Genomic DNA, 23,882 nt, shown 5'->3' with positions numbered 1-23,882 from the left:
CCGGCTCCAGATTGCAGACAGAAAGGAGCGAGCCACCATCAGGACAGCAAAGGCCAAGTCCCAAGTGTGTTTGCATCGGTCCCCGACGTCAAGCACATAGACCCCTTGGTGCCTCATTCACAGAGAGGCCTGTGTGTTATCCAATACACAGTAGAGACAAATGGCATATAGTCTCCTTTCTTGCATATACACAAGGCTATGAACGTAGAAAATGCACAAAGAATCAAATGTGCAGGGGTTGTAGGTCTGTTTGAGGCAGCTGAAAATCATGGAGTCGTCTCCTCCAGTGTTTCTCAAAGGGTGGCCCACAAGCTGTCTGCATCAGAGCCCCCGGGCATCTGTTAGAACTCAGATGCACCATGCGGGTGCGCTCTAGCCCTCCTGGCTCCGCCCCCCCTGCTCCCCTCCAACCACAGCTCCGGGTGAATAGCCTATGCGTTTTACTGGTTGACCCCTTGAAGCAGCAATGTCACGTGAGGCTGGGCGTGACTGCATCCCCTAGGCAAGCGTAAAAGCACTGTGGAGTTGGCAGTGGCTTTAGTCTCACTTTGTGCCTCTCCTCCCCAGCCCCCATCGGCTAATCACAGTTTTAAGTAAATTTATGCCACCGGGTTTTTTCGTTCTTCCTCCCGCACCATGTTCACTAACAGTGAAGCTTCTTGGAACCATCCCTTGTTATATCTGCACCTGCTGCTTCTCCCCGTGTCAACCACAACCTGGTGGCCATTTCCCACCTGCGCCCTTGCAATGAAGCAATCTTGACTGTCTGCCAGGCAATAGTCCGGTGGGCAAGGATGGTCCACAGCAAAGTGACCAAAGGTAACATCGCCTGTTCATCCATTTCTCTCCCCCTGAGGCAGCACATGCATCTAAACTGTTATGATTAATCTGGAATACAGTGAATCCTTTATCATGACAGAAAATCAGGCACCTTGGAGGAGTAAATTACTGCACCTATTTAGTTGCATTAAAATCATGATTTTAAGCAAGTTGAGGCAGTAATTAAGTAACAGATCCGGAGTGACAGAAACTGAAGAGAGAATTTCAGAAGTTAAATGTATTGAAGAGGGGGCCACGCTGTGGCATAGCGGGTAAAACCTCTACCTACAGTGCTAACATCCCATATAGATGCCGGTTCTAGTCCTGACTGCTCTACTTCCCATCCAGCTCCCTGCTATGGCCTGGGAAAGCAATGGAAGATGGCCCAAGTGCTTGGGCCCCTGCCACCCGCATGGGAGACCTAGAAGAAGCTCCTGGCTTCTGGCTTTGGATTGGCCCAGCTCCGGCTGTTGCAGCCATCTGGGGGATGAACCAGCAAATAGAAGACCTCTCTCTCTGTCTCTGTCTCTCTCTGCCTCTGTGTAACTATGCCTTTCAAATGAATAAATAAATCTTTAAAAAAAAATAAATATATTGAAGGGCTCAGCTCATACTCTCCAGCGCTGGCTGTACACAAAAAAAGGACTGGGAAGTCACAGAACCTACCATCAGTGCAGCACCAAGAATGGAAGATTGTTCTCCCAAGAAATTCCCCGGATCATCCTCCACTCGTGGGGCTGGCTGACAGCACATGCGCCAGGCAGCAGCCACAAGATGCAAAACGCTAAGCCAGGCCCTGACATGGCTGAGCGGCTGCTGGGCTGTGGAGTTTAGAGCAAATTTCTCCAGGACAGTTCAGTTTTCCCTTAGCATAGGCATCCTCTGGGCTGTCCTCTGGGAAAAGCACCATTGTCAGATTTCCTGCTTGGGGAAGACTCTTGTAGATTTTATTGCACTATAAATCGTTAGAAGCTACCCTTGAGTAGGAATTTATGGCAGCTCTTCCGGAGGATTAAGGAGTTGGAGATGCAGAGTCACTGGTGTGGTGGGGGCTGAGAGGAAGCTGTGTCGCCACACTGGCTGAGGTTCTGTTCCCCTAGTGTGAAGATTCGAGGCAGTGGTTACAAACCCTGCTTTGGGCCCTGTAGGTGCACTTGGGGGAGGGGGCCAGCGAATCCAATCCTGACTCCTGGAAGAGTAACAGAGAGACCACAAGCACCCAGCCTGGCTTTTCCGTGTGCTGGTTACTACGATAACAGTTGCTTTGTGTTTTTTTTTCTTCTTTTTTTGTTAACCACACAGCTCTCCCATTACCGTCATTACTATAATCAGCACTAAGCACCTAGTTGGACACATCATCGCACACAATCCCTGCAGGAAGCTGTGGGTCCACACGACTTCCTATCACACCAATAAGGAGAAAGGGAGTAAACCACTGGGTCAAGGCCATGAGGTCTGGTTCCCCAGGACTCCCCTCCTGACCCCTACTGTCCACACCTAATGCGTTCAGTGGGCAGTGGCACTTAGGGCTCACCATCGCTCTGTCTGCCAGCTGGTATTTTTCCTGCCCGCGTAGTGTATGGGGTGGAGGCCTGCAGAGCTTAGTTGAGGGGACACCTCGCAAGCGACAGCAGCGGGGCCCTCATCCAGGTCTACCTGGAACCAGAGCCTGCTCTTTGGCAGTGGCCCGTGGCCAGGCTGAGGAGGGAGATCTTCAGGGCAGCAGCAAGCATTGGCTGAGACCTGAGTGGGTCCTCCCTGAGCCTCGCTCGGAGCCACAGTGGGCTGGAGCTAACATCAGCCCAGCTCTGGCTTCAGGACTCTCAGTGTGAGTGAGAATGCACACTCACAGAGCCAAGCTGAGTGACGAAATGCAGGGCCCAGGCAATAATAAGTGGTCGGAAAGAGAAATCAACGTGAGTTAGAATGGTCAAGGAAGGTTTCTTAGAGGAAGAAAATTTCAAATGCACAGAAAACGTAAGTGGTATTTGGAAAAGCGAAGAATTATTTAAGATGCTTTTTTTTATTAGTCAGTGTTTCCAAGGCCCCTTAATATGCTAGGCATGATGGGGAAGATTAAAAACTTGAAATACATGTTGCTTACAGTCTAGTTGGTGCAACAGCACATATAGGAAGAGACAGTGATGGGTGCTAGCCGCCAACGTTCAAGGAATGGTTAATTTATGTCTCGTTACCTCCAGGGGCCATGGCCTTTCCAAGATCAGTAAGGGGTGGGGTGGTCAGAGACGTCTTCCTGTGGGTGTGCCTTGGAGGCTGCAGCGTGGCTGGTGGATGTGACACCCGCAGGAGCAGAGTTGGAGGAGGGCATGCTGTGTTCATCGGTTGGGGAAGAGCAGAGAAGTCAGGAACCCCGACAACCTCAGGAGCATCTTGCTTATTGGGGGGCTGGAGTAACTGGGTCTCCCCAAAGCTAGCCAAATGAGCTGGAACTACACTCCAAAATCATGCATCAAGGCAAAACAAACAAAGTTGTCTGAGCAGGATGTCCTCAGTCGAGTAGGCTCAGGCACAGTGACAAAGACAGCATCAGCCGCAGAACTGGGACGTCATGGAGTAGCCCCACGCCTGTCTCAGCACTGTCCAGGACGGGTGTGCCCAACCCAGGGTCCCCTCCCAGTGGCTGGTGTATTTCTCATCTTCAATCACAGTAGTCTCTGAGCACTGCTAAGATGGGTCCTTCTCCAAGTGGAGCCTCTATTCTGACAAAAGTAGGGGCTAAACTTCCAAAAACACATGTCCAAGCACTGGCGGTGGTCAGATCACCCCACAGCCACTCCACGGGGTCAAGTTTGTCAGCCAGGGCTGTAGCCCGGGGATACCAGACCTGCCAATGACCTGACTTTGGAGACAGTCTTATTTTCTTGGTGGTTACTTTCATGCCAGGAAGTTCTGTCTTATAAATGATCAGCCGGCTCTACTGGGCAGATCAGGACTCCCAGTGTCCTCGCTTGAGATAAAAGTCCCAGGATTCTAGAAAAAAGAAAGAATGTGCCTGATAAAGAGGAGGTGACCCCAGAGGGCTCTGGGGTCTGCCCAGAGGGGCTCAGGGAAGTCTGTTCTCCAGCGGTGGGGGAGCCACACCCACAGGCCCTGAGTGGGGAGTTTGATCCAGGGCAGCCTCATCAATGCCAAGTTTCCCCTGCGTGGAAGAAAGGCAAGAACCCTCTCAGGTGAGATAAACTGGCTGGACGCGACAGGTGACCAGGATGGCCAGGGGAAGAGGTAAGGGGCGGGGACTTTAACACAGGAGGGATGTGCATGTGTGTGTGTGTGTACACATGTGCTGGATTGTGGGACTGCATGTTGAGGCTGTGTGGATGTAAGGGACCCAAGTATAACACCCGTCTTCTCTTTCTGAACTCAAGACCCATAGAGAGAAAGACACAGGTGGTCAATAGCTGGAGCCTACCGAGGTAGCTTGATGACCGAGGCTTTGGCTATCGAGTGTGGATTTGGATTTGCAGCCTAAAAAATGCGCTCACACTTCAGCCTCATGGATGGACCCTGCCCCAGGTCTGCTCTGCAGAGCTGGGCTCCCTCTGCAGGAACAGGGGCACCAGGACAGACCTGCTGTGCCCACACGCAGATCTGCAGCAAGGAGAGAGGTGCCACAGGCCTGGGTTCTTCCAACCCCACAGCCAGACGTCTGATCCCTCCCAAGGGTGGGGGGGTGGTGGTGGTGGAAGGAGCCTGAATGGGAAAGAGGTGATTGAAAAGAGTGTCCTCCTCTGGGAGACACAAACCCAGGGGAGATGTCCCCCTACCCATTAAGGAGCCCGGTGCAACCATAAAGGAATGACTGGAATCGGAACTCCTCTTTGTCATGCACACAGGCAAGAAGCCAAGCGCCTTTCTGTGCATCCTGTTGACTTCCGAGATAGGCGCTGATGGAACCGCTGTCTCAGAGCTTATTTCTTTAAAGACTATTTATTTATTTGAAGGGCACAGTGACAGAGAGAGAGAAAAGGAGAGAGAGAGAGAGGTCTTCCATCTACTGATTCACTCCCCAAATGCCTGTAAAGGCCAGGGCTGGGCTAGGTTGAAAGCAGGAATCTGGAACTCTGAGTCTACCACACGCATGGTAGAAGCCCAAATACTTGGGCCATTGCCGGCTGCCTCCCAGGCGCATTAGCAAGGAGCTGAATTGGAAGCGCGGAGCAGCTGGGCCTCAAATGGGAGCTCTCCCACAGGGGATGCAGGTGCTGCAAACTGGCCCAGCGCACTGCGCCACAACACCAACCCCTCAAGGCTTATGTTTCCAGGTCTTGAGGGGATTCTGCATGTGACAGTGGAGCACGAGGAATGGAACCAGAAGAAGAGACAGCCTGTGATGTCAAGGGACACCCCACGACCTCCCTGGACCTCGTGTGCTTCCTGAGTGTTCAACTTACCTGTGTCGAGGCAGAAGCATGAAGTCTGGGAGAGCAGGGTGGATGCGTGAGCCTTCTCAGAAGGGGGCACTTTGCACCCCCCAAGGCTTAGTCATTTGGTCCCCACTGGCACCCTGGTGTGACTGCAAGCCTGCAGGTGTAGACAATAACTTTTCCTAGCAATCCTGATCCTGGAGATGACTGCAACCACTGGAACAACCGCAAGGGAGCTCTGTCCAATCTCCTAGCTCCCCGAAAAACTCCCCCAACAATGCCTTTCAGGCGTTTGCCGGCGTAGCTCCTGTGTGCCACCGCCTTGCTCAGGAACTGCATTAAATCCCACCTGCGCTCGGGAGCTGTAATTCAATTGGCTGGATGCCTGGCAGCAGAATTGTGTTTAGTTTAATCTCAAGCTTAACCGATGCTTTGCTCATTCTTTATACATGCCTGTGATATTACAAATCTTCCTTAAATATGCCGGCTGTGCTTGTGTAATAAAAGCAGTTTGGGTTCTCTCTGCTGAGCCACGGCAGTGGGATGAATCTGAGACAGGATGAGGCTAATGGGATGGGATTGAGTATTAAGATGTTGGGGGATGTGGAAGGCAACTCCCCATGGCTAAGCCAAGGGCAGGGAGAGAAGGTGTCAGAGTTGACAGCGGCTTCCCAGTAGGGCTCAGAGTCAGGAAAAAGATGGCTGGGGCTGGCCTTGAGCAGAGCTGTCTCCTTCACCTGTGACGCCTTGTCTCCAGTTCCCTGGTTTCCTGCCAGACCCCGCATCCTGCTGTGTGAACAGGGGTGCCTGACATAACTAAGGCCTGTGGCGCCCAGCAGAATAATGCTAATGCTGAGCCCAAAAGTTTCCATGCAGAAACTCCTTCCATATCGTTGAGACATTAATTACTTCTGCAGAGTACTTCCATGCACATAAAAATGGTAGTCCGATATTAAAGGAGGTAGAGCACCAAGAATATAGATGGAATGAATTGGAGCCAGGGTTATTGGCATCCAAGTCGTGGAAAGTTGAGAGTAATCACATTGGATCTGATTTTCCAGCCATCATCTCGGACATAATGATGATGAACCCGGGGATGGGGAAGTTCTTCATGCAAATCTCTATTCAGAGCCAAGAAAATACCATTCTCTCCCCGGCTGAAATCAATGAGGTCAGGATGGCTCCTGCGTGTGGCTTTGGAGGGCATCCAGTTAACAGAAGAGACTCCAAGAAATGATGCTGCTCAGTTCACTTCCACACTGCAGAGGCTGGAAGACTAACCAGAGGAAAAGACACTTATATGTGGCACTCATATTTATGAACTACATTCCAGCCACCCTTCCCATCTCTTTGTTTTTGCCTCTTTGAATTATCCCAGTATGCGGTGGGAAAAAAAAAAATGTCCTGTGTTTCTCAATGAAATCCAATTGTATGGCCATTACGGTGTTCACATATCCTCCAGATTTAGTCTTCTGGAATTTTCCCAGATTGAAACCAAAATATGCTCCTGCCTGCTCTCAGATTCCAAGGCAGTGGTATCTCCGATTGCACACGGTCTTATGTGACATTTTCCTGAGAGGTTATCACAAAGTAAGGATTTTGTGAGTACTTGGGGCTTATCTAATCAGGTTTGCGTGACACCTGTTTTATTGTGTTCAAATCCCACAGGCTGCTCAAATGACCGGACTGTTCAGTGAACTGGAAGAAAAATGAGCTTCCTTGCAAATGCTTGCCCTTCTTTTCAACCCATTCTCCCTCAAGTCCAAGGAGTTTCACCTCATGGCTTGGGCTACGTCATTCCCGACTGATCACTAACTTAGAAACCTTGACCCTAGACCTGGCTCTCTAGCTTGAGAACACATTCTTTCACAGGATGAGCGTTGGGAGACATGGTTCCTGAGATCTGTTTGTGGATTTCAAAACCTAATTGCCATAGAAGTTAGCACCTTGGTGTTCCCTATCCCCGAAATAGGTAATTCAATGACAATTCATGGAATAAGTGAATGGGGGAAAGAATGAATGGATATGGCCGGCGCCGTGGCTCAATAGGCTAATCCTCCACCTAGCGGTGCCGGCACACTGGGTTCTAGTCCCGGTCGGGGCGCCGGATTCTTTCCCAGTTGCTCCTCTTCCAGGCCATCTCTCTGCTGTGGCCCGGGAAGGCAGTGGAGGATGGCCCAAGTGCTTGGGCCCTGCACCCCATGGGAGACCAGGAGAAGCACCTGGCTCCTGCCATCAGATCAGCGCAGTGCGCCGGCCGCAGCACGCCAGCCGTGGAGGCCATTGGAGGGTGAACCAACGGCAAAGGAAGACCTTTCTCTCTGTCTCTCTCTCACTGTCCACTCTGCCTGTCAAAAAAAAAAAAATGAATGAATGAATGAATGAATGGATAAATAAATGAGCAAATGGCCAGAACTGTCCAGTGACTATGCTCCTAAGACCTCATACCTCTTCCCAGCTCCTTCCTGGAAAACCATTTCACCTTGGGAAAAATCTGCACAAATGACTCCTGGTATCAGATACATTCCAGTAGCAGGGAGGCAAACTTAGGCACTGGTGGCAGCGGAAGATAGCCTGAGCACTTGGGCCCCAGCACCCAAGTGGGAAACTCGGTGGTGGCTGGAGCAGCCCCGTTTTCAGTATTGCTAGGTGCTCTTGGGTTTCTCACCACATGGAGACCTAACTGATACTCAAATAGGGTTACCACTTCTCACTCATAAGAAGGCCACTATGAAAAATGGAAAAGAATAATTGTTCCCAATAGTGTGGGGCAATGGAAACTCCTATGCTGTCCTGGCAGGAATGTAAACTGGTGCAGCTGCTATGGAAACCCGTTTGGTGGTTCTTCAAAAAGTGAAACGTAGAATCCTGCAATCAACATTTGATCCTAGCCGGCGCCGTGGCTCAATAGGCTAATCCTCCACCTTGCGGCGCCGGCACACCGGGTTCTAGTCCCGGTCGGGGCGCCGGATTCTGTCCCGGTTGCCCCTCTTACAGGCCAGCTCTCTGCTATGGCCAGGGAGTGCAGTGGAGGATGGCCCAGGTGCTTGGGCCCTGCACCCCATGGGAGACCAGGAAAAGCACCTGGATCCTGGCTCCTGCCATCAGATCAGCGCGGTGCGCCGGCTGCAGCGGCGGCCATTGGAGGGTGAACCAACGGCAAAGGAAGACCTTTCTCTCTCTGTCTCTCTCTCTCACTGTCCACTCTGCCTATCAAATCCAGCGGTGCCTTTCCTAGGTACACACTCAGCAGAGTTTAAAACAGGGACTCCAAGGGATAGCAGCACACCACATTCATAGCAGCAGTATTCACAGGAGCCAAAAGGCAGGCACAAGCCAAATTCCCATCAACAGAGAATGCCCGGGGCTGGCATTGTGGTGCAGCAGGCTAAGCTGCTGCCCGTGATGCTGGCATCCTATAGAGCAGTGCCAGTTCAAGTCCCGGCTGCTCTGCTTCCAATCCTGCTCCCTGCTAAGGCCACTGGGAAGGCAGCAGAAGTGCTTGGGCTCCTGCCACCCATGCGGGAGACTCAAATTGAGTGCCCAGCTCCTGACTTCAGCCTGGATCAGCCCTGGCTGTTGTAGTCATTTGGAGAGTGAATCAGTGGATGGAAGACTCTCTCTCTGTCTCTCTCTCTCTCTCTCTCTCTGTCACTTTGCCTTTATAATAAATACATAAATCTTAAAAATGTGTATGTATACATACAATGGAATATTATTCAGTCTTTAAAAAAGGAAGGGAATTCTGATCTGCAGTAAAACATGGAAGACAGGCAGCGGCCTCCCTGTAGGGGCCACCCCTGCAGAAATGGAACCCACCCTTAGCATCCATGAGTAAGGCTGATGAGCTGAAAATCCTGTGCTGATCCTAAGGACAAAAAAATCTCCTTCAGAACCCGGCACGGAGATGGCTGTCTAGCTCCCCATCTGATGGCTGCGTTTGTCACTCCATCAAACCACGCGGGCTTTCCCTGGGCAAAGCAATCCGTCTGTGTAATTAATCTAGGTCACTCTGCTGCTCCAGGCCAGCCAGCACACACAGCTCCACCCACTGCCAGTCCACGCAGCCCCTCCATTCTGATTTTTCAGCCCCAAAGCACACACCCATGGAGCTCCTGTTGTTTTTGGCATCCCTGCAAATGTGCTGTTAATTAAACTCCTCAAATGGTTGTGTCCAGGCAGTGACTGCCTTGGGGCGCCTGCGGCAGGACATGCACACTTTGCCTGCTGTCCATCTGCCCCTGACTGCAGGACTCTGGACCTGCAACAATGAAGCTTGTGTTCCTAGGCTGGGTAGCAAGCTCACGCAAACACCCACTCGTTCACTGCAGATTGTAAACCTGCAAAAATGAGGCAGGAGGGGCTAGCAGTGTGGTGCAGCGGGTTAAGACACCACTTGCAATACTGGCATTTTGTGTGAGAGTTGGTTGTAGTGCCAGCTGCTTCACCTCCGATGCAGATCCCTTCTAATGTGCCTGGAGGAGCAGTGGTAGGTGGTCTGAATGCCCGGGCTCCAGCCACGTAGGTGGGAGACTTCGATGGAGCGTCCAGGCTCCTGGCTTCATGCTGGCTCAGCTTTGGCCATTGTAGCCATTTGACAAGTGAACCAGCAGATGGGAGATTTCTCTCTCTCTCTTTTTGTGTGTGTGTGTTTGTGTATGTGTGTATGTGTGTCTGTATAACTCTTCCTTTCAAATAAATCATTTTTAAAAATGAGGCATGACAGGGCATAACGGGTAAAGCCTCAGCCTGCAGTGTCGGCATCCCATATGGGCTCCGGTTCAAGTCCCAGCTGCTCCATTTCCAATCCAGCTCTCTGCTATGGCCTGGGAAAGCAGTAGAAGATGGCCCAAGTCCTTGGGCCCCTGCACCCGCCTGGGGGACCTGGAAGAAGCTCCTGGCTCCTGGCTTCACATCGGCCCAGCTCCGGCCATTGTGGACAGTTGGGGAGTGAACCAGCAGATGGAAGACCTCTCTCTCTCTCTCTCTGCCTCTCTGTGTAACTCTGATTTTCAAATAAATAAATAAATAAATCTTTTTTTAAAAAAATGAGGCATGAAAGAAAGGAAGGTAGGGGAGAGAAAGTGGGGGATCTCAGTCCACTCTCTGAGGGTGAAGCATCCCCAAACCTGCTAAGGGTCAGGGCCCATGAGAGCTGAGGCTTGGCTTTCTGGGGAGCCCAGCCCATCGAGTGCACGCTTGGTTTTGGGGAGCTCCTTTTCTCCCCACCAGTGGCAAGTTCCCAATTATCAATCCTCTATTTCACGTTAGAATCCCACCTTTGCGGATTTTTTAGGTCAAACCCTCCCTTGATTCTAGTGGGAGAGATGGTCCTCACGCCTCCTCTCTGCTCCATGCCCAGGGCTCTGCACCACGGCACACGGGCCCTTGCGCCCTGACCAGCACTGAGTGCAGTGCTGAGCGGCACTGCAACTCGCTGCCCCCTGGAAGCCCCAGCGTGTCCAGGCCAGACGACGGAGAAGGGCTTGGGCCCCTCAGCTGATGGGCTCTAGGGAAGAGGCTCCTCTCCCAGCCTCCAAGCGCATGCTCTGCTCTCAGGACACGAGGAACCTGTGAGATGTCACGTGAGACGCCCAGACGAGCAGATCTGGAAGGACGAAGCAGCTCGGCACGGAGTCCTACTTTGGCTCCCCAAACGGTGGCTTTGGGATTGGGAAGGTCAATGTTTTAGACACCCAATGAGAAAAAGAGAGAAATCATATTTTTAAAAAATATATTTATTTATTATTTGGAAGTCAGAGTCACACAGAGGGAGAGACATAGAGAGAGAGATGTTCCATCTGCTGGTTCACTCTGCAAATGGCTGCAACAGATGGAGCTGGGCCAATCTGAATCCAGGAGCCCAGAACTTCTTCCAGGTCTCCCAGGTGGGTGCAGGGGCCCAAGCACTTGGGCCATCTTCCACTGCTCCCAGGCTTCCAGCAGGGAACTGGATAGGAAAAGGAGCAGCCAGAACACGAACCAGCACCCATATAGGATGCCAGTGTTGAAGGTGGTGGCTTTACTTGCTATACCACAATGCTGGCCCCTAATTTTTTCATGCAAGAACTTATAACTTATGGTTTTGATGACAATACAAACAAAGGTGCACCTCTGTTTAAGAAAACCCATTGAAAACAAACAAATCAACCTGAACTTTGAACCTGGATGTCGAGAGTCTACTGAATACAGATTTAACGCTCATGTTCAGGTTTCAGGCACACCTCTTTGGCACTGCTGATCAATCTTCAACAAGTGGTTTCATCCGGGCTTTAGGTTTTCCTTTACAGTCCCAAGTTACTTCAGTTCTCTTCTTGATTCCAAGGAGATGCACTTGCATTCTGAACTATTGATGTTTTTCATCAGTGCCCTGTGTCTTAGTCTGTTTTTCTGTTGCTCTCACAAAATACTGAGATCAGGCGATTTAGAGCAAATAGAGATTTATGTTGCTGCTAGTTCTGCAGGCTGGGAAGTTCAAGAGCATGGCTGTGGCATCCGGCGAGGCCCCTGTGCTGCATCACAGCGTGGAACAGGGCCGATGGCCAAGCAAGTGCACATGGAAGAGCCCCCTTTTGTAACAAAGCCACTCCAGCGAGGCCTGACCCATTCCCCTGAGAACAGCTTTAATCCATTCATGAGCATGGAGCCCTCATGGCTTCTCAACACTGCCAGGTTGGAATCCCAACCCATCAATTTTACAGGGACACAGTCAAACTATCACGCTCTATTCCCTGTTATCCTAGAGTCCGTTATTCTCTGGGATAAAGGAGAGTGGGAGTCCTTAAGGTACTTCACACTGGACCACCCTGCACACTGTGGGAACTGAGGGCAATGATTTTGCTCTGAGAACCTGTCTGGTGCTGGTGTCACCTGACTATAGAGGGGAGGTCCTGTGTTGGGAATCCTGGAGTTGGCTGCGAGAACTTCATTTTGCACATAAATTTGCTGATATGAGAATTGCGCCTCTGATCCTGCTACCAAATCAGCATTTGTGTCTGTCAGTTTCTCAAAAGCTCTGTTGATAGGAGCTTGACTCTCACTCGCTAGTAAGGATCGAAAAGTGATTTGAAAGAACTTGAACCAAATTTTCAAAATGTTCTGCCTTTCAGGAGATCCAGCAAAATGTAAATATCATTAAAATGAATTGTGCCAAAGAAGCATGTTCTCACAATTTAAACTGAATTGTCAGCTTTGCATAATAAAAGGTTAAAATTATGTGTTGCACAAGGAATAAATTTACCCCATTTATTTGACTCAAAATTAAATTAAAAACTGAATGCCTTCCTTTTAAAGATGCTTTGCATTGTTATGTGACATCCCTACGTCATTTATAGCTCAGCCATGTCTCTGAAGCAAATAATATAAATTGGCTGTCTCCGGTGTCCTTTACATCATCAAAGCACACAGTATTTCTTTTCTAGACCTTAGTTCCCTGGTGACAACAACAGATCCATCTTAGTACTGCCACGATTTGTGCAGTCTCACATCCCCATGGAGAACGATCTAGTCCTACACTTCACTCTCTTTAACTCTGGTCATTCTGCTGGACACGACAACAAACACAACAGATCCTGCTGCTCATTCCCATGTCCAACAGCCCTCTGGCATAGGGTGGTCAGAGAAAGCAAGGGACTAGGTGGCTTGTATTTCTATTTCTAAGCCCTGGCACTGAGAGCTTTCTCAGCCCTCCTGCCCTGGCATCCCTAACTTCACCCCTGCACACACTCCAGCTTTGTGGATTCCCCATGAGGCCTGCTTGCTTCCATATCCCCCACCCGCACTTGCCATCTTGAAGTGTTGAGTTGATGGACAGGGTACTCCCTGCAATAGGGTCCAGGCTAAGCTGCCCCCATAACTCTTTGGATTGGGTCTTTTGCCAAATATTTCCCACGTCTATCATATCCACGTGCTCAGCTCTATGCCGAGTGTGGCAAGGGGACTTCATCCTGGTCCTAGAGAATCTTTCATTCATGACATTGGATGGCAACCAGAGCATAGGAGATGAGACTGAAAGGAGACAACACCAGGGCCATCGCTTTGGGGGTGGGTTTCTAGCATACAGGAGTTCTAAGTGCCAAAGTCACGTTCCCAACACAGCAACCCAATCACCCTACGTGTCTGCGGACCATTTAGATGGAGGCCATGGCCTCTGCCTTCTTATTACTGAGCTGCTGTTTCATCAAATGAGTTGGACTCGACAGAGTACAAGCAGAAAGCAATTATTTTTTGTTTTTCTGTGCCAAGTTGAACGCTATTCTTTGCTCCTGGATGAAATCTCTGGCAGCTCCTATGGAATTAACAAATAGCTTCATTTATCAACTAATAAAAATGTCCGGTTCAATCCAAAACTCAAATTTGTCACACAGTTTAAACTCCTTCTTTGCCACTAGGTTGGGCCTCACATAAAATTAGGAGTGGGCCGTGGGGTGGGGAGTCACGGTCGCTTTCATCACTGTTTTCACTCCTCCCTCTCCCCACCCCCAGTCCGTCTCCCATGGAACTTGAGGAAGGTAGAAAGAAAAAGGAATGGAGGGAAAAGCCAGGTTTGCTGTCACCAGTCTGTTTGGTTTCAGCTTGATTGTTTCTTCCTGAAGCCTCTTTTTGGAGTTTTGGGGGTCTTTCCTTGACATCTCGCTCAACATCCTGGGATTCTACACTCTTCAGTTCCCTTGAAGGAGGCAAAGTCTCACAGCTGCTGCTCCCCTGCTACCAGCACACTCTGTGAGTCCCTTTGCCTGCTGTGCCCTGTGTTATAGGCTGAACAGCATCTGGCTCCTGAAACACATGCCTAACGCTGCAAGCCCAGTCTTTTATGTTAATGGTTACTGGGTTAACACCAGTGACTGATGGAGTAGGGTGGAGGCTTGATGCAATTGTGTCGGAAGGTAGGGCCTTTGGGGATCGGTTGGGTTGGGTCTGGTTGCTGGGGTGCAGCCACGGTGGTGTCTTGATGGCTTTGAATGGACAGACAGGGGACATGAAGGAGGCGTGCGCTCCCCAAGTCTCTGCTTCCTGGCTCGCCATGCACTTGCTGTTCATTCCACCTCTTCCATGCCAGACCAGTGGGGCTGCCCCATGTTGCACTGCAAAACTCCAACACTGTAAACCAAAACAGCCCTGTTTCCTCCCTCCCTAAGTAGCCCCTCTCAGGTAATTTAGTTAACATAGTAATGCACTGGGGCCAGCGCCATGGCACAGTAGGTTGATCCTCCACCTTCAGTGCTGGCATCTCATATGGGCACCGGTTCTAGTCCCAGCTGCTGCACTTCCGATCCAGCTCTCTGCTGTGGCCTGGGAAAGCAGCAGACGATGGCCCAAGTTCTTGGGCCCCTGACCCACATGGGAGATCCAGAAGAAGCACCTGGCTCCTAGCTTTGGATTGACGCAGCTCCAGCCGTTGCGACCATCTGGGGAGTGAACCAACGGAAGGAAGACCTTTCTCTCTGTCTCTCCTTCTCACTGTCTATAACCCTACCTCTCAAATAAATAAATAAAATCTTTAAAAAAATAGTAATGCACTGGCTAATATAACCCTATCTTTCTGCCCTGCTACTCAGCAAGGGCAGCTCCAATCAGAATCTTTCTTGGGCTTTACAAATGGAAGGCAGACACCAGTCCCTATACCCACCTGATCCTGGGCCACACAGGTCGAGCTCCCCGAGTGGCCTCTGAAGGCTCCCTCACTTTGTTCACAAGGAGGAGGAAGTACAAGGTCCCAGCCTCCCATACCGGGATATGGGGCAGAAGCGGTGGGAATGCCCTGCTTCTGACCACACTTGTCCAACTAGTCCTTGCCACTGGCTGCTTCAACCTCCCCGCAACTTGCCAGCCTCCACTTTTAAACCCTTGGGGGCAGCTGCAGTAAGTTTGGGGCCACCTCCGTGCTAGCTCTGTATAGATGCACTGGCACCCAGTGTAGGGTGCTTCTCCGCTTTGGGAGCCCCCTCCAAATTCCAGTACAGGAAGAGTAGCATCGTAATGGCCCATTACACTCACTCCTTAGCAAAGTGCCACAGAGGTAAGACAGCACTGAAGGGTCATTTCAGTTGGAGAGCTTCTTGAATCTTGACTGCTTTACTCCTTAGGGGAGAGAGAGAGAGGGAGAGGGAGAGGGAGAGGGGGAGGGTTAGGGGGAGAGGGAGAGAGGGGGAGGGGGAGAGGGAGAGAGAGAGAGAGAGAACAGCAACACGAGGACCCCACAGGGAGACTCTGAAAGGGAAGGTGGTAGTCTTGGTCTCCAGGTGTATTTCACTCACAGTTCTGGAAAATCCAAAGTGCAGCCACATCTGGCGAGGGCCACACGCTGCTTCAACACGTGGCACACAGCCGAAGGGCAAGGGTGCATGTGTGAGAGAGAAGGGGTGCTGGATTCCCATAACAGCCAACCTATTCTGAGAGAAAGGCTCTGGTCCATTTGTGGTCCAAATACCTCCCCCCAGGTCCCACCTGCCAACCCCGTAGCAGTGAGGAATTAAGGTTCCAACACGTGCATAACCCATCATGAAGGGGCGTAAACAGTCAGAGACCTAGAATTATAGCAAACGTTCTGATGAAGAAGAAATGGGCACGTCTCCCAGGAACGCTGTGGGACTGTCTCTCCGTTGGTCAGGTGCTGTGAGGACATGGACGCGATGTGGAAGCAGAAGACTACAAGCAGAGATACACACAATGGAATGCTGGCCTCCGCTTGGAAGGGAGTGGGAGGAAAGTCGCAGGCCCAGGGCGAGCCGAGGCTTGTGCAACCAGAGGACAGAACAATATTTTGTGTTTAATACAAATAACTTCGCTACGTGCTGTGCTCTGTCCTAAGGACTTACCTTTGAACTTGTTTGATCACCGCAATACCTGGTTAATATTATTATCCCTACTTCACAGGTGCAGAAGAGTACATCCAGAGTTAAGGTAATTTGCCCAGAGTCAGACACCAAGCAGGTGGCTACAGTGTGATTCAAACCCAGGCCCCAGGGTTCAGATCCTCAACCACATCCACTACCACCCCGCTACCTTTCTGTTCACTCGTGTGCTTTGAGCCCGGCTCTGACCCTTCATGGGCATCCATCGTGTTTTGCTCATCTTTGTAACCTTGGCATTTAGCTGAACGCCTGGCCTGCAGCTCATGTTCTGAATTTGTGGCATTGAGTAGTGGAAGGGGTGGAATGAAACTCCGCCTTTTTATCTTACTCTTATCAATGCCTATAGATGAGAAGTGTCCTCCACATTCCAAAGATCAGACTGGCCGTGGTCAGCTTGTATTGAGACATGCGTGGTAGGCAGCTCTTAGCAGACAAGAAAGCCATTGTTTGAAGACAATGCGTAAAACTATAGAGGGCAGGTGACTTTTGTACGGCTGTCACCCTCCAAGCCCCACCACCACTCAGGGTCAGTGAAGAAGGGCCTCCACAGGCCTCTGCATGGGAGCTATTTTTGAGTTGGGAGGCTGGCATTCCACTCCCTGTCCAGGGGCTGGCTGACTTAACCAAATTCGAGAGGCTTCTCCACGCTGCGGCTGGATAGCACACAGGACAATCTTGCAGAGCTCGACTTTTTTTTTTTTTTTTTTTAAAGAAAACATCTTAATGTTTCTGAAATCCAATATCATTCAAATCCAAGTGCCCATTTATTATTCTTTCCCCGAAAACATTTTTGAATTAATGCAGTCTTAGCATACATATTGCGTTTTAGGACTGAGAATATTTTATAGCGACAGAGGTGCATGGAGGCTTGGTGGGTTTTAAAGCGCTCTTGCTTGCTTGAGTGTAAGTTGGAGGTTGCTCTCTGAACTTCACTCTCTAGGAAGTTACGTTGTTCAGCCTCGGTGAGGGTGCTGGGAAAAGGCCAGGATGGGAGTGGACAGGGTTGCCCTGAGACTGGGGACAGAAAGTAAAGGGAACTCACATCCAAGTTCTCGGCAAAAGATGTCCGGGAAACACAGACCAGTCCAGGAGGGGCCAAGAATATAATCTGAAGTCAAGGGTTTGGCACCCAGGATTATGAATCTGGGGAGATTTTTGGAAGGGGAGCGAGAGGGGGTGAGGTGGAAGAAAGCAAAAGAGCTTTTAGTTGAATCCATGGACAGAAAGGACTGTTAAAAGGACCAAGGTGGCACAGACAGTCTCAATGGCAGAAATTTGGTCTGAGAAAGCCTTTTGCATTTATGGAAGCTGATCTTATAAAACAGGCCTAAACGCCTTGTCCAAAGTTACACAACTAATAACAGATTAATCACCTCTGCTTTTTCTTCAATATTCTCCCTTAAGGAGAAAAAAGTCTTCAAAATGGAAGAGATGGAATGGAGACAGTGAGCAGGAAAATGAAGCCCAGGATGGTCAGGAAATAGAAAACTAGAACCGGGTGAGCCGTCCTGAGTTCCAGCACCGCCACGCTTCTCCGAGACCGTGGTAGATGCGGCCGTGGTGTGACCGCAATTGCACCTTCTGCTAACTGCACCAGAGTTAGGCATCCGGCACAGCATGGCGCCCTGGTAGCCACTACTACAGGACGAGGACTATGCAAAACCAAACCCGTCTGCCCGACGCAGCTGTCTCTGCTACATTAGCTCCCGCCCCGCACCCCCCAGAACAGGTGTAACATCACAGAGTCCCAGAAGAGCTCAGAAGAGGACCCCAGAACGCTGATTGCAATCTTTGAGATACCATGGGGACCGGGATCTCCCCGATTTCCAAAAGGTGAATTTCCAAAGGGGCCACGAGCAGTAGCATTTCCGGACAGAATTCTAGAAGTCAGTATGAAACGGAGGAATTGAGGCTTCTGAGAAGGTGAGAGTCCAAGAGTCCACGAAAGCCAATTGTGCAACACTAACGTGATTTTCTTTCCCATAATGCCAGTATCCTAGCTTGTAAGAACACATAGATAGAGCAGAGGATTTGATGAAGTGACTTAAAAACAGTCAGGCTTACACAAGTTGAATGAAATATGGTTTGGCAAATTCCCAAGTTATTAAAATCCCACACAACAAAGAGGACGAGCTGCTGTGTGAATGGATATTAATACATCATTGTTCAAAGGGAAGAGACATTTATTTATTTTATTGCCAACAAAATTCTTTTTTTTTTTTTTTTTTTGACAGGCAGAGTGGTCAGTGAGAGAGAGAGACAGAGAGAAAGGTCTTCCTTTGCTGTTGGTTCACCCTCCAATGACCGCTGCGGCCAGCACACCATGCTGATCCGATGGCAGGAGCCAGGTGCTTCTCCTGGTCTCCCATGGGGTGCAGGGCCCAAGCACTTGGGCCATCCTCCACTGCACTCCCTGGCCACAGCAGAGAGCTGGCCTTGAAGGGGGCAACTGGGACAGAATCCGGCGCCCGAACCGGGACTAGAACCCAGTGTGCCGGCGCCACAAAGCGGAGGATTAGCCTAGTGAGCCGTGGCACCGGCCCAACCAACAAAATTCTTATTAATGATTGGAAGCAATAGGTAGAAATCAATTGATTGAGTAATCTAACGTTTCTGAAGAGGCTAGGCTTATTTGGGTTATCAGTGTTTATAGGATTTTATTTGTGAGTAAGGATAATTTTATTCCTTGTTCATGAAGAACAGTAGTTTGTAGAATGCTTTCATTAACATCCTAAATCCTGTCTGGGGGACTGTCATAGGGGGCTCCAGCTCGGAATCCCACCTTTAATAATCCCAACTCCTCTGCGGGTACAGTGTTGCTATTGGGTGATAGTCGTAAAGTTTCGGTGATGTTCAAGGTATCGTCTAATCCCTGTCAGTGTTACTCTTGGGTGATTCTTCTAGCTAAACGTTCTGGGTCCTTCGAGGCTATCAAGCCGCCTGCTTTCTATCCTTGGCGTTTGTTCTAGTTTATTGATGTTCCTCTTAAGATGAGGCAATTAGGCCAGCACCATGGCTCACTTGGCTAATCCTCCACCTGTGGCGCCAGCACCCCCGGTTCTAGTCCCAGTTGGGATGCCAGGTTCTGTCCCAGTTGCTCCTCTTCCAGTCCAGCTCTCTGCTGTGGTCTGGGAAGGCAGTGGGGGATGGCCCAAGTCCTTAGGCCCTGCACCTGCATGGGAGACCAGGAGAAAGCACCTGGCTCCTGGCTTCGGATCAGCACGGTGCGGGGGCCGTAGTGGCCATTTGGGGGGTGAACCAATGGAAGGAAGACCTGGCTCTCTAACTCTGCCTGTCAAAAAGCAAAAAAAAAAAAAAAAAAAAAAAAAAGATGAGACAATTAATCATCAACGCCAACACTTCCGGTAAGGTTTACTCACCCATGAGCACACCGCAATGATGTCCACACTTGATCCAGACACGATTCTCCCACTAAATTAGTCTAAAATTCTATCAGCTCTCTAGCTCACACCTCACACATTTGGCCCTGTGTAGATGAAGGTTGTTGGGTCTTTCTTATTGGAACAGCTTCATCTTGTCCCTTTGATGTTCTCAGAAACCAACTGAATGGCTATCAATGAACCTCAATACATTTAACTTATTAATTTTTACTTAACTACACAAGCTAAGAGTATTTTCAAAACTTAAGTGTGTTGACATGAATCACTGGCATTCATTCAACAAAAACTTCAGTCTCAAGAATACACTGCCTGTGTCATAAGCAACACGTATTTAAGTTATGAGGTCGGAATATATATAAAGTAGCACAGAACCAATATCTTTTGAAGAAATAATCCAGGAATTCTAAGTAGCTAGAACACATCCCATGCCTCCAACACGTTTTTCTCAAAGCATTATGTAGTCTGGGAAGAGCTGTTCACCAGCAGACAGCAGAGCCACCCCTGGCCCTCTGCAAGGCAACAGCCAGTTCTGCTTATTTCTGATGTGATTTGGTTCACATTTTCTTAATAATCTAAACAAGCTCTTCAGTTTCCTTCACCCTCAGAAACCAGACCTCCGAAGGACCTTGGTCCTATAAAAAGTCCCGGATTTCAGTGTCAACTCTCTTCCTTTCGATGCTGTGGCTTGGGCTTTTCCACCCTTCCATTATTGTATCGCTTCTAAGTGCAGAACAGTCAGGCACTTATTTGAGGGGCAAGAGTAAAGTTCTCAGAGTGAGTAGAACTGGTTTTTCTGAAAAATGTCTGATGGAGAGCAGTCACGCTTCTTCTCCAAACCCCTCTTACTCCTCTGTCAACAGAGGGGCTGGGCTTGCGGCTGCAGGAGCAGCGGAACAAAGGATTCTTTCTGTGTGCAGGGTACTCACGTGTTCTGGTTTGGGATGCTCGGGCCGAGGGGCTAAGGCCCTCCTTACACAATAGCAGTGCTCTATGTTTGAGGATAAGGACAGGGAAGACACAGCTCGACAGACATTCCTTCTGGTGAAAACGAAGCTCTGTTTTTCATTTTTTTTTTAACTGACCCCTGTATGGATGGTTTGTGTACTCAGTCTTGAATAACTGATTTTGAAAACTGGGGCTTTTTTTTTTTTGGAAGAAGAGATACTTTGCGCGTGTGTGCATAGTACACATAGAGAAAAATTATTAAAATTGAATTTAATTATAACTACTGGGAGATCCTTTTTTTTAGATTACACTTTAATTTTCAGAGTGGTTTTAGGAAGTTCACAGGAAAACTGAGAAGCTGCAGAGGTTTCCTATATAGCCCTTGCCCCCAAACCCACAGCCTCGGGCGTTATCAACATCCCACACAAGACCCGTGCATCCGAGACAGTCAGGAACCTGACCCCTTACTATCACCCAGTGTCCACAGCTGACATTAGGATTCACGCCTGGCGTTGTCCATTCCGTGGGTTTGGACAAATGGATAATGACATGCCTCCACCATAATGAGGTCTTTTACAAATTGCTCCAAATGCCCAGACTGAACATCCAACACATCAAAAAGAACTCACTGACCCCAGAGCTCAGCTCGCTGGAGCCGAGGGCCCAGGGCCTCCTTCCAGCTGGTTTCTCCCTCCCAGGCCTGGAAGGTGGGAGTGACTGCATGCTGAGTGCTCCTGCCAGGCTCTGGCTTCCAGGGAGCCCGGATGGAAAAGGTTTCCAAAGGAGCAGGAGAACCACAGCTGCTGTGTGCTCAGGCAGGAGTGCTTGCTGCTCCGTGAGAGCACTGGGAACGTCACTGCCGACCCGCAGAGCCCAGCGCTGCCGCCTGTCCGGCTGGAAAGCGCATCCTTGGGGAAACTTGGGCAACAACGCAGGTGCACAGTGTGGCTCTCCCTGCTGCCTCTCAGCCTCCCAATGTCTTCCTAACACACGGACAAACACTCCATTTACAGTCTCTGCACACCAGCCCCAAGGACGCGGTAACATCGAGTTAGCAGAGTAACTGCACCTGCCAGGCCCGTGAAGCTGGGGCCGTGGGCAAAAGACTGCAGGATTTCCCTCTGTCCCTCCCCCAGGCCTGGCCCCAGGAAGGACTCCATCCCCGCTCCACGCCAGGTCTGCTTCATGGGCCTCTGAATTCTGTTCACATGCATGGAAACCCAGCTCCCACGGAAGTTCCTTTAGTGAAACAAGCAAACAAACAACCCTAAAATGTGGGCTTGATGCTCCTTACCCAACAAGGTGATACAGAGTTCACAGCAACTCTTCCATGCAAGCCGCAACCATAAAGACTTCATCATTATTTATGACAAGACAATGCCACACGCACGTGCACACACATACATACACACACACACACACACACACAAGGACTTCCTCTGAATTGGGGCTGGCATTATGACACAGTGGGTTAAACTGCTGTTTGCAACACCAGCATCCATAAGCCGTGGCTGCTGCACTTCCAATAGCTTCCTGCTAATACGCCTGGAAATGCAGTAGAAGATAGCACAAGTTCTTGGGCCCCTGCACCCAAGTGAGAGACCCGGATGGAACTCCTGGCTCCTGGCTTTGGCCTAGCCCAGCCCTGGCCTTTGCGGCCATTTGGAGAGTAAAGCACTGGATAGAAGATCTCTTTTCTGTTTCTTTGTCTCTCTCTCTCTCTCTCTCTCTCTCTCTCTGTCTCCCTCCCTCTCTATCACTCATTCTGCTTTTCAAATAAATAAAATAAATCTTTAAAAAAGATTCCAAATTAATGTCTAGAAACATAAAATGCCAGGGAAAAAACAAGTGGTCTCTTTCCCCCAGCCCTTGTGGCTGTCGTGGCCAGCACTCCTGGATTTGGGGGAGAAAGTGAAGCCACAGTCTCTTACCATTGTCACCTTGTATGCTTGTCCTAAGACGCCAGTGGCTTCTCTCCCCTCTGCACTACCAGTGGTGACTTTGAGACGGTTCGCGTTTGGAGCCTACAACTCCCCAGCCTGTTTGTGTCCCCTGGAGCCAGACTGTCTGCCTTCCAACTCCAGCTTTGTGCAATGCTGTGCAGGCCTCGGGTCTCCCATCTGTAAGAGTCATCACTGCCGGCGCCGTGGCTCACTAGGCTAATCCTCCGCCTTGCAGCGCCGGCACACCAGGTTCTAGTCCCGGTCGGGGCGCCGGTTCTGTCCCGGTTGACCCTCTTCCAGGCCAGCTCTCTGCTGTGGCCCGGGACTGCAGTGGAGGATGGCCCAAGTGCTTGGGCCCTGCACCCCATGGGAGACCAGGAGAAGCACCTGGCTCCTGCCATCGGATCAGCGCGGTGCGCCGGCTGTAGCGTGCCAGCTGCAGCAGCCATTGGAGGGTGAACCAACGGCAAAGGAAGACCTTTCTCTCTGTCTCTCTCTCTCACTGTCCACTCTGCCTGTCAAAAAAAAAAAAAAAAAAAAAAAAAAAGAGTCATCACAGCAGCACATTCCTCATGGAGTGAAATAAACATCACCCTTTCCCGCACGCCCTAATCAAGCTTCTCCCCTCAGCACTCGACCGGCCAGCTCTCGCTGCGGCCACTGGCAGTCTCCCGGTGGACATCTGTCGGCCTCGACTTCTCTGACCTGGTCCCAGCATTTGACGTAGATGATCTTTCTTCTTTTCTTGGGCACCTCTGTGCTGGATGGCTTAGTCTGCTTTCTGTTGCTGACACAGACATACCACGGACTAGGAAACTTATAAAGAAGAGGAATTTAGTTCTAAAAGCACAGTGCTGACTTCGGCTCCACCCTGGGTGAGTGCCTTCCTGTTGCGTCATAACACAGTGGAGAGCATCACTTGGTGAACAGAGGAGGCACACGGGTCCTTCTCGCTTCTCATAAAGCCGTGCATGCCACCACGGGGGCCCACCCTCATGATGTCACCTAGTCCCGATGACCCGCCAACAGCCACGCCCGCAAATACTGTCAACCTCACAATTGGGGGAATTCTGTTTCCAACATATGAGCTTCTGGGGGACACATCGGAACCACATCCCTGGGCTTCTAGACCACCAGTTTATCTTGGTTTTCTTTTGCAGTCCTGAGTTACATTTTTCTATCTGTCCCTAATTTCTCCTCGTCTTCTAGCCATCGGCATGCCCCAGAGCTCAGCTCTTCCCAACCGTGCTCAACACTCTGTTCATCTGCTGGTCTTGTGACATCGAATGCCATTGGCATGCACCTTCATTGTCGTAGCCTGGACTCCCACGAACTACACCCTAACCCAATGCCCACCTCTAGTTCTTGACTCAGAGAGGTCATAAGTGACTTCGCTTTAACAATGTCCAAAGCATAGCAGTCAAGATGCCCACACCCCATTTTGGGATGCCTGGGTTTGGTTCCCACTCTTGCACCCCTGACCCCAGCTTCCTGCTGATGTAGGCAGCAGGTGCTGACTGAAGTGATTGGCATCCA

The 23,882-nt window shown here is 50.2% G+C and overlaps 2 long non-coding RNA genes across 2 annotated transcripts in view; both read right to left on the bottom strand.

The window, feature by feature from the left end:
- Positions 1 to 1,117, bottom strand: part of LOC127487306 (uncharacterized) — a 30,006-nt gene extending 28,889 nt beyond the window's left edge. Inside the window, exon 1 of the long non-coding RNA XR_007914060.2 lies at positions 735 to 1,117. This is a non-coding gene — a long non-coding RNA (uncharacterized lncRNA). The remainder of the gene's footprint in view (positions 1 to 734) is intronic.
- Positions 1,118 to 4,593: 3,476 nt separating this feature from the next.
- LOC103352208 (uncharacterized) overlaps positions 4,594 to 23,882 on the bottom strand; it is a 57,881-nt gene continuing 38,592 nt past the window's right edge. Inside the window, exon 4 of the long non-coding RNA XR_011386876.1 lies at positions 4,594 to 6,480. This is a non-coding gene — a long non-coding RNA (uncharacterized lncRNA). The remainder of the gene's footprint in view (positions 6,481 to 23,882) is intronic.

Source organism: Oryctolagus cuniculus, chromosome 2 (genome assembly GCF_964237555.1).
Source record: "Oryctolagus cuniculus chromosome 2, mOryCun1.1, whole genome shotgun sequence".
Taxonomy (NCBI): Eukaryota; Metazoa; Chordata; class Mammalia; order Lagomorpha; family Leporidae; genus Oryctolagus; species Oryctolagus cuniculus.
This window is presented reverse-complemented; position numbering and strand designations above follow the sequence as displayed.